Below are 14,577 nucleotides of genomic sequence, written 5' to 3'. Positions count from 1 at the left end.
TCCCCTTTTTTCATTACCTATACTTCACTTATTTATTATCTGATATCTACCTATCACAGTTTTGGAATGAGGCGGAACCTAAGAAAGTGAATTCAAGGAGCTCTTAACCCAATCAACAACTGTAAAGACTATTCTGTCAATTTTTGCCCCTGTTGTAGGATATATTTCAGAGATGAGAAAAAGGACTTTGAATTTTCTTATTCCACATTTGCATCCAGAAATGCAAGTTTCCTGAAGCCCATTTCGCCTGATATTTACTTTTTTTTTTCAATCATTCTTGTTCAGTGCCTAAAGGGACTTCACCCTAATTCAATATCAGCTCAAATATTTCTCATTATAAATAAACAACGTATTATTGTATTTGCAGAGAAGGGCGGATTACTATGTGAGAGAAGTGGTTACAGTTTGGGGAAGGATGAGGGCTGGACTTAGTGCATCTGCGTCTTACTAGCTCTTTTTGCCATTGGAACTCTGGCCTTGGTTCTTTCATCTGCTAAGTAGAGTTTACCGTTTTGATCTCATAGTGTGGTTGTGAGAAATAAAAAAGGCACACAGCAAAAATTAGTTAAGTCTGCATCTAGTGCAAGAAGTGACATTCAAATACCCTTTCAAACTTGTACCTGAAAAATTGGACCAAGAATTCAATAATTCTTAAATATGTTTGAAAGGCAACCTGAGCGTATTTTCCTTATCAAACGTCAGCGTTTGAAATACATATACTAACCCTTTAGGACTATTCAGTCAAAAGTCAAAAACTTTACTTAGTTTTAAAAATATTCAAGAAATTTCATCTTGGTGTCAGTATCAATTAGTCTATAATGTCATCAGGGAAAAATGGAAAATATCCCAGATCCAATTCATTGCTTTCAGCTAAATAAGTTATCTGTGAAACCCCTGGTATACAAATGTGTCTCTTGGCTGCTAATAGCTTTGTTTTTGTTTCATTTTTCTTATTGTTCCTATTGCTGTTTTTGTTGTTGCATGGGCCAGTTAAGTACCACACATGAGAAGCAGCTTTTGTTTTGTTTTCACTCAGGTTATATGGGCATGGGATGGTTTATCCCAGGTGTTGATATCAAAAGGATAGCAAAAGGGTTTAAGGCCAGTTCTTTAAAGAAATATGAGGACCCACCTCCCTGTCCCCCTTCCCTCTCTCAGGGCCAGAGTTGAAAACCAGAGGGCGTGTGTTGGTGGGCTACTCCCACCATCACTGAACATCCCAGAGAAAGCAGTGTCGGAAGCACAAAAAGAGCCGATATACAATGGTTAGTCTTCAAAGGGGCTCATTTGTTATATTGCTCAGAGCCCCACCGAGTTGCTGCAAGCTTATAACCGCCACTAATTTCAAAGGGAGCTCTGAACCTGCATACACTCCGCGAGGCCCGGCACGGGATGAGAAACAGCCTGAGTGGCTTGAAGCCATGTTCAGACATTTTTTAATGTTCGTCAGTGTCTTTGGCACCATCACTTTCACATAGAAACCCACTTACCTCCTGCTGCAAAGTGTGAAATAAAGCCATTTTCAAGCCAGGGTATGGGATAGTCTGGAAATTGGGCTAAATCTTAAAACCACATGAAGACTGAAAATAGGATTCACAAGCTGGAGCTCAGCTGTCACTAACCCACTTCCAAGGTCAGGTCACCGTGACACCCTGCTCAGTGAGATAGTCAGTGCCACCTTTGAAGGGTTAAGGCCGTGAACCATGGTTGTCTCAGGAGCTACCAAACTAAAGTCCCAGCTCCAAGGCATCCCAGGATCGCTGGTCCACAGAATAGGAGAGAAGCATTATTTCAGTCAGCGCTTTGTCAGGACCCAACTGGCACATCCCTGGGGAAATTAAAGTTAGGAACTGGCATTTCTTGCCACAGTGCTCGGCCTCAGGAGGCGCCGTAAGTGCCCTCTTGGTCCAGAAGGTTTGTAGGAGACAGATTCAGATCCATCAAAGGTCTTCCCCTGATCACCTGCATAGCGACCAGCTCTTCCCCAGTTGAGTTTCTGTGGCTCTCTAGTCACCAAGGCAAGGAGAAAGAGATCCCTTAGGGGCTCAGAAATGACCCTGTACACTCCAGGAAACTCTGCAACAGGCAATTCCCCAAGGAGCCTCTGGACGAGTCTCCATGAGCACCTTGTTTATAGAAGGATAAAGAAAAAAAAGGTGTCCTTTTTGTTCACTGTTCAATGAATATTCATTAAGTCTTGGACAGTGGATTGGATGACACCTTTTAGTAAGAAAGAGAAAGTTATTTATTTGGAAGAAAAGGAGTTAAATAATGAGACATGAGATGTGGTTTTTAGAAATCCAGAGATGCCCTCGATAAGTTTAAAACTGCAACCTCTTCTCTAAAGTTCATAAGAAAGTATTGCTAGGCATTTATATACTCACATGCTCACTCTTTCATCACTCCTTTAACCAGTGCTTACTGAGTACCTGCTCCATGCAGATGCAGTTCCACTTGTTGGGATCAGCAGTGGACAAAGCAGATGTAAGTCGGCTTGTGTCCAAGCAGCAAACACATGTTGTTTGTTCAGTCAGTAAGTCGTGTCTGGCTCTGTCACCCTATAGACTGCAGCCAACCAGGCTTCCCTAGGATAACAAAATAAGTAAGAAAACTTTTAAGTTCATGTTCTTCACACAGTGAAAGCTGTTCACTTACACGTAAGATCTGGGGCCTTAAATGAAACCTAAAAGTAATGTTTTTTGACACACAAAAAAAATTCTCTGTGTTTCTGTCTCTCCACAAGAGGCCTGTGAGTAGATGTAGCCATATATAGACAGATGAGACATCACAAGTAGTTTCTAGAAATGTATCAAGTCATATCTATCCACAGTGGCATCCGTAAATGTCCCCATCATCAGTGTGAACACCTTTGACTATTTGTCTTTACTTACTTCTGTCCTTAAATGCAAAATGCCAGCAGGCTGTCTCCCTTCTTTCTGTTGCATCTTCTTATCACTAAAAGGAGACAGCCACCTCTACCCCTAAAACACAGTATACTTGTATTTTTTTCCCTCTCATCCTCCTTCCCTTTATCTCTTCTTTTCTCCGTTTAGGACCTATGTTGTTCCAGACATGGTACATTCCCATAGGCCTCATCTTAACCATACTGAAAAAAAAAAACAAAAACTAAATCTTAATATGGTTGCTTTTAGAAACACTGAAAAGAACTACTATAGAATGGAAAGACATGAAAGTCAGATTTCTCGTAGAATATATGAGTAATGCCACTGCCAATGGCAACACCTTCCACCTACTGTACCTAAGAGTTTACAAGTCCTTTTTAAAGATATGTCATTGTTGTTGTTTAGTCTCTTAAGTCGTGTCCAACTCCAACTCTGCAACACCATGGACTGTGTAGCCCCCTAGATTCCTCTGTCCATGGGACTTTCCCATCAGGAATACTGGAGTGGGTTTGCTTTTTCTTCTCCAGGTTATCTCCCCAACCCAGGGACTGAACCCACATCTTCCACTTGACAAGCGGATTCTTTACCACTGAGCCACCTGGGAAGCCCATAACATGTTATACAGTCCTTTAAACCTTTGCTTCTCAAAGTGTGGTCCCCAGAGCAGGTGCATCAGCATCTCCCAGAAGTTGCTAGAAATGTAAAATCCCATGCTCTGCCCCCAACCTACTGGACCAGACTCTGCATTTTAACTAGACCCTCAGATGCATTTTATACACATGAAAGTTTGAGGATCTCTAAATAGTCCCTGTGAGGAAATAGAAAATCTCATTGCCTGTTTTACAGGTAACAAAACAAAACAATGAAAACTAGGGCTTAGAGATGTTTGACTAGTGAGTAGGTAACCAAATGTTGCAAGCAAGAGAGTTCCAGAAAAGCATCTATTTCTGCTTCATTGACTATGCCAAAGCCTTTGACTGTGTGGATCACAACAAACTGGAAAATTCTGAAAGAGGTGGGAATACAAGACCACCTAACCTGCCTCTTGAGAAACCTGTATGCAGTGGAAGCAACAGTTAGAACTGGACATGAAACAATGGACTGGTTCCAAATAAGAAAAGGAGTACATCAAGGCTGTATATTGTCACCCTGCTTATTTAACTTATATGCAGAGTACATCATGAGAAACGCTGGGCTGGAGGAAGCACAAGCTGGAATCAAGATTGCCAGGAAAAATATCAATAACCTCAGATATGCAGATGACATCACCCTTATGACAGAAAGTGAAGAAGAACTAAAGAGCCTCTTGATGGAAGTAATAGAGGAGAGTGAAAAAGCTGGCTTAAAGCTCAACATTTAGAAAACAAAGATCATGGCATCTGGTCCCATCACTTCATGGAAAATAGATGGGGAAACAGTGGCTGACTTTATTTTGGGGGGCTCCAAAATCACTGCAGATAGTGATTGCAGCCATGAAATTAAAAGACACTTACTTCTTAGAAGGAAAGTTATGACCCATCTAGACAGCATATTAAAAAGCAGAGACATTGCTTTGCCAACAAAGGTCCATCTTGTCAAGGCTATGGTTTTTCCAGTGGTCATGTATGGATGTGAGAGTTGGACTATAAAGAAAGCTGAGTGCCGAAAAATTGATTCTTTTGAAGTATTGGATAAGACTCTTGAGAGTCCCTTGGACTGCAAGGAGATCCAATCAGTTCATCCTAAAGGAGATCAGTCCTGGGTGTTCATTGAAAGGCCTGACGCTGAAGCTGAAACTCCAATACTTTGGCCACCTGATGAGAAGAACTGACTCATTTGAAAAGACCTTGATGCTGGGAAAGATTGAGGGCAGGAGAAGGGGACAACAGAGGATGAGATGGTTGGATAACATCACCGACTCAATGGACATGAGTTTGGGTGGACTCCGGGAGTTGGTGATGGACAGGGAGGCCTTGCGTGCTGCTGTTCATGGGGTCGCAAAGAGTCTGACACGACTGAGCAACTGAGCTGAACCAAATGTGGAGTCAAGGACCACAAATCTTTCCACTACACTGCGCCCCCTATTTGAAGGATCTGTGCATACCTCTTTTTGGATCTGCAGTCACCCAGCTCAGCATTTCATAGAGGATCTGCACAATAATTATAGCCTGATTATTGTCCCCTGGTGGCAAGTAGGCCAATGCTAATCTGCTTCTTGATGATACATTCCTCATGTAGGATTATCTTGCTGCTTCTCATCTGAGAGTTCTAAGGTTAATGACAGGAAAAAAGTTTCATATTTAGAAATTTCTCCAATTTTCTCCAGTTCCTCACCAAAGAAGAACATGTTCACTGTATAACAATTTTTGAGTTTTCTGCTGTCAATTTCCTTTCCTCAGCTGGCTCTTGAGTATTGTATATGATCAGCTAGGAAGAAAAGGGAAAGACAGCCATCACATAGCAAGCACTTTCTGGGTACACAGCTCAGTACTCTGTGTGTTATTTCAGAATTCTCAGAGACACCCACGGATTGACTCTGTTGCCCTATTTTACAGAGGCAGATGATGAGACTCAAAGGTGACACCCGTGGCAATCCTGGGCATCAAGCCAGATTCTGTCCTACCATGCTGGCCTCTTCCTAGAAGGAAGTCTTGTGTGAATGAGCATGGAAGGTGACTCAAGGTAGGGGCAGGCTCTTATTGTGTGCTCACTCAATCGTGTCCGACTCTTTGTGACCCCATGGACTGTAGCCCACCAGACTCCTCTATCCATGGGATTCTCCAGGCAAGAATACTGGAGTGGGTTGCCGTTTCCTTCTCCACAGGCTTTCATTACCTTCTGTCTTTGGTCACCACTGATGAAACAGCAGGTACCCATTTCCTAAATGAGAAAAGTAGGTCCAAGTTTCCCCTGCTTTTAAGGGTAAAGTTAAGTAACTGGAATGAAATCAAAACAGAGAAGAACCCACTGGAGGGATGCAGTCTAAATATGCAAAACTTCCCGAAGAGAACTCAAAAGTCAGCACAATAGTGTTGCTGGGGTTATATACTTGAAAACATCCTTATCAACACTATACAAGTTGACTAAAATCCAGACATATGATCTAAGCAAGTCCCTCTATATGAGTCAGTTTTAAATTCTTCATGCTTAACAGGGAAGTAGGAAAATGTCACCATATTCTTTAAGAAAAGAATGAATAGATTCCTCAAACTGGTGGGGCTGAGAAAGGTATCTTCCTGGCTCTCAAACAGACAAATCCCCCCAACAGGAGTCCTCTCCACTCTGTCCAAGCTCAGACACACTGACTGAAATGCCCTCATCTATTACTTTCTGAGAATCTGCAGACAGTCTGCATGGAGGTATCTCTACTGGTCTTAAAGAATTCAATCAGACATTATAACTCCTCGGATTTTAATGTACTGAAACTCCAATACTTTGGCCACCTCATGCGACGAGTTGACTCACTGGAAAAGACTCTCATGCTGGGAGGGATTGTGGGCGGGAGGAGAAGGGGACGACAGAGAATGAGATGGCTGGATGGCATCACCAACTCAATGGACATGAGTTTGAGTGAACTCCGGGAGCTGGTGATGGACAGGGAGGCCTGGTGTGCTGTGATTCATGGGGTCACAAAGAGTCGGACACGACTGAGCGACTGAACTGAACTGAACAAATGTTTAACTGGCTTGGCATTTACGGATGTAAACTTTCCAATCTTTTCCTAGAACCATGACACTACAAAAGGGACTATTGTAATTAAGAATAAAACTGTGCAGTCTTCATTAACCAGAAAAACACTCTCTAAACCCAGGGAGGCTCTACTTGTATTCCAAGAAAAGTCAGGAAAATGGTGTGATGAGAGCCCAATAAAGATATGGGGTCAGCTTGTGCTTGCCAGAATTGACTAGGGTTATGTGAAATGACTTTAAAAAGCAAGGAAGAGCGAATGCTTCTAGCAGAAGAGATCTGAGTAGAGGAAAAATGCTGAGGAATCATGTTGAGCTCAGTCTTGTTTAAAGTTTCATCAGATGATCTCTGTCTCGATTGCCTAGATCCATTCAGCATCACTGCCTTGTGATGGAGCCGCCCTTATTAGCCAAGGATAGTATGGTAACTGGTTGGGGGGCTGCTGCTTTCCTGGTTGTAGCGTGTGACCAAAAGAAGGCTTTCTGAATTGCCCCTGGGAGTGATACCTCCCAGGTGATGCAAAATAGCTAAGGAGTGTGTATAAAACCAGGCACAGGCTAGTCTCAAAGATGATTGCGGGCTTTCCTTCAGTTCTTTAATCTCCGCATCCATTTCTGTCCCGTCAGAACTGTCTACTCTGGGGCCTCACTACAGCATTAGTCGTGGGAAGAGCCAAGTGTGTTACAAGCCTGTGTGTTTTGATGCCTAAAGAAATTTGGTCACTCGCGTCACCAACCAAGCATGTTCTAAGGGTTTCAGCTGTGAGGCAGTCCCATACATGGGAGGAAGACAAGCACATTCTCAAGGAATTTGATTTATTTATGTTTTCTGTATAGATGCTTGTGATGTGGGTGCTTCCTGGAAAATCGCCATGGGTCAATTGCAGGTAGCAGGCTATCTAGCTGTTATTCTTTGAGCTGAAATTCTGATCACCCATGTTTCAAAAGCTAATTAAGCTGTGGTGCAGCTTAATTAAGAGTGGGACAGGACTGAAGTGACTTAGCAGCAGCAGCAGCAGTTGTAACAAAAGGAGCCTGGACAGGATCTGGGCTCCAGTCCCTGGATCTAACTGGCTCCGCGGCTCTAGGCAAATGAGCTCTCCACTGGGATGCCGCTGCTTTGTCCTGCAATAGTAATCACTGTATTTATTAAACACTTTATCTGAAGTGTTCCCTGGTGGCTCAGATGGTAAAGTGTCTGCCTACCATGTGGGAGGCCTGGGTTCAATCCCTGGGTTGGGAAGATCTCCAGGAGAAGGAAATGGCAATCCACTCCAGTATTCTTGCTTTGAAAATCCCATGGATGGAGAGCCTGGTAAGCTACAGTCCAGGGGGTCACAAAGAGTCGGACATGGCTGAGCAACTTCACTTTTCACTTTCTCTGAAATAGGGGTTATGCCAAGTACTTTAACTGGGTGATCTCATTTAAACCATGCAACACCCCCAGGAGTAGGTTCTGTGGTTACCTCCTTTTTGCAGATGAGGAAACTGAAGCATGGAAAGCTGGATAGCTTGTCCAAAGTGACACAAGTGACATATGCAAGTAGCAGGATTTGATCCACTTTCCTGGGTCTGTGCTCTTAACCCCTCAGCTGCTTTTCTCATGGCCTCACTGCCCCAGGCCAGGGAAGTGTTCTAGAAATTCCTGACTGTATTTAGAGATGATTGGCTTCACTTATATAGCTCCTGTGTGCTCCTGTGTGTTGTTTATTTTTTTACATTTTAAACATTTCTTGATTTTTCAATCAAAATCTCCAACCTGAAATGTCTGAATGAGTCATGGAAAGATCACTTCCTCTAGGATTATGAGTGATTTTCTGCCCTTTATAAATTCCTCTTTTTATAAGTGAAGATAATAATGCCTGGCTTATTAGGTTGTTGTGAGGCTCCAAGCAAAATGGCTAGAGGTGGAAAGCAATGTATGAATAGAATTTGTTTACTAGTATATTTAAACACCAACTCTTTGGGGAAAGACTTTCTTATGATATATCTGCTGTGATATGAAACGCAGTCCCCTCACAGTTGTGAGATGCTAAAGTGAGGGTCTTGATGATTACTTTGTGGATTTCAACTAAAAACAGAATTCTTTTTTTTTAATTAAAATGTTTTCAACTTTATTTGCATGCTTACTTTTAAAACTTTTTTATTCTAATGCAGCTGATTTACAGTGGTGTCTTAGTTTCAGGTGTAAAACAAAGTGATTCGGTGTTATACATACAGTCTATAAATTTTTTTCAGATTCCTTTCTATTATAAGCTATTATAATATTGAATAAAGTTCCCTGCGCTATACAGTAGGACCTTCTTGTTTATCTGTTTTTTTGTATGGCAGTTTATATCTGCTAATCTCAAGTTCCTATTTTACCCCTCCCCTGCCTTTTCTCTTTTGGCCACCATAAGTTTTTATGATTGTGCGTCTGATCCTGTTTCATATATAAGTCCATTTGTATCTGTTTCTTTAGAGTTCACATATAAGTGATATTATATTTATCTTTCTGTATCTGACTTACTTCACTTGGTATGGTAATATCTTGGTCCCTCCATATTGCTGCAAAAGGCATTATTTTATTCCTTGAAAAAGAAATCTTAATGCATTCTTATTTACCTTAGCACCATAAATTGATGTAACAGGAAGAACAGTTTAATGGTGATAGTGAAACGAAGAGAACTAACATCTATTGAGTACCTAAATTTGTTGTAGGCGTTATCTCGGTGAATTTCCATCATTGCTCTATTGAGAAAGATGTGAGAAAACTGAAACACAAAGATGTTAAGCGGCTTCCATAGGACACATGGCTTTTCGTTAAGAATGAGGATTGAAATAGAAGTTTAATCTGTCTCCAGATACCAGGATTTTCACCGTGTCATGCTGAAGGTGAATTCTCTGTAAGCTTTTTGATGCCAAGTCACTTCAGTCATGTCTGACTCTTTGTGACCCCATAGACTGTAGCCCTCCAGGCTCCTCTGTCCATGGGATTTGCCAGGCAAGAATACTGGAGTGGGTTGCCATGCCCTCCTCCAGGGGATCTTCATGACACAGGGATCATACGCATGTATCTTACGTCTCCTGCATTGGTAGGCGGGTTCTTTACCATTAGTGCCAATAGATTTTTTTAAAATTTATGTATATACTCTTCACTTATCAGTATATTAAAGTACCCATCTTAGTAATCAACATTTTCATAATAAATTTATGCTGATAAACCATTATATCATAAATCCAATAATCATAAAACTACACATTGGAAAAGACCTTAAAATTATGAAGTTCAACTTCTAATCCATTGCTTTTCCAGTTTCTACTTGAATACTTCCTACCATGTGGAACTCACTGTTTCCAATGGCAAACACTTTCATTTTTGAATGCTTAGGAAGTATTGCCACTAGGCCATACCCTCAGGCATCTCAAACTGAAGATGTTCTCAACTTAATTCATAAAGTAGTTTCATATTTTTATTTATAGTTATTGGGGATCTGAGCTTACCATAGGAGAGTGAGCCCTAAGGGAGCTTTATCTCATCAATAATTAATTAGAGATTACATTTTAAACATCCATTCACTTTTTTATTACTAAAGCCAAAGATAAAGGTCAGTAAAAATTGTTACGCTGTCTCCTTGGGATTTTCCAGGATCATCTTGTCAGAGTTTAGTACCTCATTTGGGTAGAAGACAGTTGTATCAGTCAAGGTTTCCAGCAAGAAGCTGGTTGATGATACCTTCAGATGGAACCTGGGATGTGTTAATGAAGGGACCCTTACAAAGGTATGGGAAGGGCTCAGGGGAATCAACAGAGTCTAATGAAGCATCCTGGTCAGCAATAGTAGAGGACCGTTAGTACATGCAGGCATGAGAGAGTGAGAAGAAGGAGCAGACCCTTGAGCCCAGGAAAGTAGCCATAAAAGATGACCCCTCCCATTACTCACCCCCAAACCAAAGCAAAGTGACCTGAGGTGGAGGCATGCAGGCAACCAGAAATTCAACAGGGGAACAGACACCCTGACCTCACTATCCCTCACCCCCAGAGTTCCTGACTGGTATCAGTTGGACGGCAGAAGACAAATGAGCTCACTGATACAGTCTTTGAGACACAGAGCAAGGCACAGAAGAGGAGAAGTCCAGCACAACAATACTCCACGCAGCACCACGTGTTCCCTGAGCCTTGTTCTTCCTTCTTACCCTCATCTTGCCAGCAAAGCTTCCCTGGTGGCTCAGATGGTAAAGAATCTGCCTGAAACACAAGAGACCTCGGTTTGATCCCTGGGTTGGGAAGATCCTCTGGAGAAGACAATGTCAACCCACTCCAGTATTCTTGCCTGGAGAATTCCATGGACAGAAGAGCCTGGTGGGGTCACAAAAAGTCAGACACGACTGAGCGACTAACACTTTTTCCTCTTGCCACTTATCGCTGCCATGTTCTCTCATTTCCATCTACTAAATCAGCAATAGGATGGACAACTAGTTTCAAAGGAGTCTAAGACCATGGAGGGAAATAATAATGCTATAACTCTTACTATATTTTACCATGAGAAAAGATTAGAGTTTCTCTCTTAGATGGCACCAATTAATTCTAAAAGAAATTGTGTGACCTTTCTTCTATATTTTTGTGTCATAATTAGAAGAACAAACCTGCTAAGAAATACATATAAATATATACACATACACACATACTCAGAGGCTATTTAATCTTCACATATCAAATGAACTTTTTTTTTTCTCTGATTTCCTTCTAAGACTTTAATTGTTCTTTGTTAAAGCCTTTATTAAGCTTTAAAAACTGGTAATGCAAGGCCTAAGCTCTGAATTACAAGTCTAATTGCTTTCTCCCTTACTCCAGTATGTTCAAAGCTCTGCCTTTTGGGACTTACATCTTAACTAAAGTTTTCTGAGCAAAATGTCTCAGAACCAGATCTTCCAATGGGATCTGCTTATGTCCTTGAAGATAAGAGGTCTGGTGAATTGAATTCATTTCAGATAAGCCAAGACCACTGGGGAAGAAAATGGAAATCCTTTCCTTTGTTGCAAAACTCTCATGATGGAGTAGACACACTTTGAACAACAAATTCAAGGAAATTTTTTGCACCCCTATCACTTGGATGATGGTGTGATAGTCTCTTTTTAGGTGTGTTGAGCCGGAGATGGTTCTTTTTGCAGACTTATATAAATCACATAGTAAGTAGTCTGCCTCACCATGCAACACCTTTGACAATGGAACACCGCTCGAGACCAGTACACCTTTGTGATAAGGATGACAGAGTCTTATGCAGCATGAGCAGAATAAGGACAACATTTTGTCTTAAAAAGTAGCAAAGACATCACACAGTCACCAGTGAAGCTCTCAGGTTCCATAATTCCTTAATGTGTGTATATTTATCCTCTTAATGTTAGTTGTGTGGCTGGTATGCTGAGAAATACACCTTTTTAATTTATGTATTCAAGCATTTATTCAGTCTCCTCTTCGCAGCAAGTGTAGCAATAAGGACATGAGACAGCAAATAAGACATGATCCTTCTTCTTAAAGAACCTGTGGTTTAGTTGGGTGACAGTGTCACATCAGAATGAGGGGAGGTTTTGAAAGCAAAATGTGGCCAGAGACTTGGTTCCAATGGCATCTTCTCATTTGTTTCATGCTACAGCTCTTACATTGGCAAGGATCCATGAGACCATCTGGGAGAAGATATTGGGGTTGTATGTGGGCCACAGGTCATGACTGTTGTGATTATCAGTTGATCCAGTCTCAGAAATAGACTCATACCCCTGTCATCCCCCAGTCTCATGACACCATGTCTTAAGATTGCGTGTGTGTGTTAGTCACTCAGTCGTGTCTCTTTGCGACCCCGTAGTCTGTGCAGAGATTAGCTCTCATTAACTCTTACGTTGAACTGTGACAGTCTCCTAATTCATTGTCTTGTTTATACTCAGAAGTGTCTTCCTTTTATTCTCCCTAGATCCATTCTCTAGCTTCCCTGTAATGCTTTCTGTAAAACATGAATCTGGTAGTCTCATTCCCCCTCTTAAATGCCTCACAGTTTCCTGGGTCCACCATGATAAGACTCATCAGGAGTGCCCTGTGATCTGATTCCTACAGACTCCAGCAGCTTCCCATGGCTCCTGCACCTACACCTTTCCATGGATTCCACCAGAGTGACGCCTCTGGGATGCCGCATCCAGCTTCTGCTTACGCTTCAGTGCACATGGTGTCACTGGGCCTGGGCCTTTCCTTCCTAACTCCACCCCTGTTCTGTAGATCTAGCTCTACTTTTCTCCATCTCTGTCTCCACCTTGCAAGCACCATCATCTGCTCCCTGGACAAGTATTGTCCTTTAGTTGCTAAGTTGTGTCTGACTCTTTGTGACCTCATGGACTGTAGCCCTCCAGGCCCTGTCCATGGCATTCTCCAGGCAAGAATAGTGGAGTGGGTTGCCATTTCCTTCTCCAGGGTATCTTCCCAACCCAGAGATTGAACCTGTGTCTCCTGCCTTACAGACGGGTTCTTTACCACCGAGCCACCGGGGAGGCCCCCTGGACAAGTATAGTAGCTTCCTAAGTAGTCTCCATTCCGTGTCTATTCTTGCCTGCCTCCAGTCCATTCTTGACCTCCAGGATGGAGGTGGCCATCCCTCATCCCCTGTCTGCCCCTTTCCTGTCACCCTTAAGATAAACAGCAGAATCTTTATCAGAGCCTGTATTCGTTGTTCAGTTGCTCAGTCCTATCCGACTCTTTGCAACCCCATGGACTGCAGCACACCAGGCTTCCCTGTCCTTCACCATCTCCTGGAGCTTAGTCAAACTCATGTCCATTGAGTCGGTGATGCCATCCAATCATCTCATCCTCTGTCGTCCCCTTCTCCTCCTGCCTTCAATCTTTCCCAGCATCAAGGTCTTTTCCAATGAGTCAGCTCTTCTCATCAGGTATTAGAGCTTCAGCATTAGTCCTGCAATGAATATTCAGGACTGATTTCCTTCAGGATTGACTGGTTTGATCTCCTTGCAGTCCAAGGGACTCTCAAGAGTCTTCTCCAACACCACAGTTCAAAAATATCAGTCCTTCGGCACTCAGCCTTCTTTATGGTCCAGCTCTCACATCCATACATGACTACTGGAAAAACCATAGTTTTGACTAGATGGACCTTTGTTGGCAAAGTAACATCTCTGCTTTTTAATATGCTGTTTAGGTTGGTCATAACTTTTCTTCCAAGGAGCAAGCGTCTTTTAATTTCATGGCTGCAGTCACCATCTGCAGTGATTTTGGAGCCCAAGAATGTAAAGTCTGTCCCTGTTTCCATTGTTTCTCCATCTATTTGCCATGAAGTGATGGAACCAGATGCCGTGATCTTTGCTTTTTGAATGTTGAGTTTTAAGCCAACATAAACCTGTATAGGGGGCCCTATCAGGCCCCACTTGTCTTTCCAGCTTTGTGACCCACTTAGCAGCTTGCTCCAACTGCAGCGCCCTTCTTTCATGGCCTTGAAAGCCCTGTTTCCTTCTGCTATAGGTTTTGCTGATGCAGTCTGTCTCTGTCTCTCTTTTTTTGGCTGCACTGCATGGCTCATGGGATCTTAATTCCCCAACCAGGGATTGAACCCGGGCCATAGCAGTGAAAGCACTCGTCCTAACCCGACTCTCCATGCTAGGCTCTCTTGCCTCCTATTGTTCCACAGATCTCAGCTTAAGGATTACTCTCAGAAGGACGTCTTCCCTCATTCTGGTCTAGGTCAAGTCTCTTTATTCTGAACTTTCATAGACTGTCCCTTTTCTATATAGCACTTACCTCAGTCTGCAGGGGGTTGTTAGAAATATCTGCCTGTGCCCCAAGTGCAAGTTCCAGGAAGGATGGATGGTCTCTGCTGTTGCTCATTGTTGAACACCCAGCCCAGTACAGTAGCAGCACAAAGAGGCACTCACAGACTTGTAACCAGTTAGTCTAAGACTCTCTGGCTTCATTTTGAAAGTCCTTGTATCACTATTGTCTCTCGGTCCCCTAGCAACCTTTGTATGTGTTTAGAGCCCACA

General features: G+C 42.5%; 1 long non-coding RNA gene across 4 annotated transcripts in view; it reads right to left on the bottom strand.

The window, feature by feature from the left end:
• LOC129557620 (uncharacterized) overlaps window positions 1-14,577 on the bottom strand; it is a 114,061-nt gene that overhangs the window by 81,255 nt on the left and 18,229 nt on the right. For all 4 annotated transcript variants that reach the window (XR_008686244.2, XR_016037829.1, XR_008686245.2 and 1 more), the window contains exon 2: window positions 2,385-2,585. This is a non-coding gene — a long non-coding RNA (uncharacterized LOC129557620). The remainder of the gene's footprint in view (window positions 1-2,384; window positions 2,586-14,577) is intronic.

Source organism: Moschus berezovskii, chromosome 7 (genome assembly GCF_049115385.1).
Source record: "Moschus berezovskii isolate FMDL1 chromosome 7, NW_MosBer_1.0, whole genome shotgun sequence".
Taxonomy (NCBI): domain Eukaryota; kingdom Metazoa; phylum Chordata; class Mammalia; order Artiodactyla; family Moschidae; genus Moschus; species Moschus berezovskii.
Note: the sequence above shows the minus strand (reverse complement) of the source record. Positions and strands in the feature narration are given on the sequence as shown.